The sequence below is a fragment of the Alligator sinensis genome, unplaced genomic scaffold, assembly GCF_000455745.1.
Source record: "Alligator sinensis unplaced genomic scaffold, ASM45574v1 scaffold137_1, whole genome shotgun sequence".
Lineage (NCBI taxonomy): Eukaryota > Metazoa > Chordata > Crocodylia > Alligatoridae > Alligator > Alligator sinensis.
Window position 1 is genome coordinate 672,822 of NW_005842545.1, and position 693 is coordinate 673,514.

General features: G+C 62.3%; 1 protein-coding gene across 1 annotated transcript in view; it reads right to left on the minus strand.

Annotated features, from left to right (window-relative positions):
- The window catches only part of SLC38A5 (solute carrier family 38 member 5), a 9,537-nt gene that overhangs the window by 7,620 nt on the left and 1,224 nt on the right, over window positions 1-693 (minus strand).

Consider the following 693-nt stretch of genomic DNA (forward strand, 5'->3'; position numbering starts at 1 on the left):
GGGGCAGGAAAACTGGGGAGAGAGAGAGAAGGGGGAGCTGGGATGCCTGGGTTTCCTGGGCCTCACCCGTGCTCCAGGCCATTGTGGGGGTTGACCCCACTGGGCTTCATGGTCCTCAGCTCAACCCCAGACATAGCAGGAGCCTGTCCCAGATGCCTGGGTTCCCTGAGCACTCCTCACCTGCCAGGTTCATTGTCACTTCTGGGAAGAGAGACAAAGGAGGTGAGGGTGGGCACTCGGAGGCCTAGGTTCTCTGGGAGGGGTGCAGAGCTGGTGGTGAGAACAGGGGGACTGGGAGCCCAGACCCCGGGGTTCTTTGGGAGGGGAACAGGGCTAGGGAGTGAGAGAAAAGGGAACCTGGGCATCTGGGGACCCCACCTCCTCCCCTTACTCCAGCACTCAGGCATGGAGTGGGGGCCACTGGGACCATGTGGCCTTTGGGGTACAGGAATTTTAACCCCTACCATGCCATGCCCTCCCCCCCACCATGCCTGGGTTCTATGGGAGGGGGAAGTGGGGCTAGGACCTGGAAATCAGGGCTTTTTGGGGAGGTGGGCAGCACCTGGACCCCAGGTTCTTGGTGGGGGGTGTGGGCTAGAACCCTGCCACCTGGGTTATCTAGATGGGGAGAGGGGGGGAAACTGCTGGAACCCTGTACTCCCTGGGGGGAGGGGGGCAAGTCCTGGTCCCCAG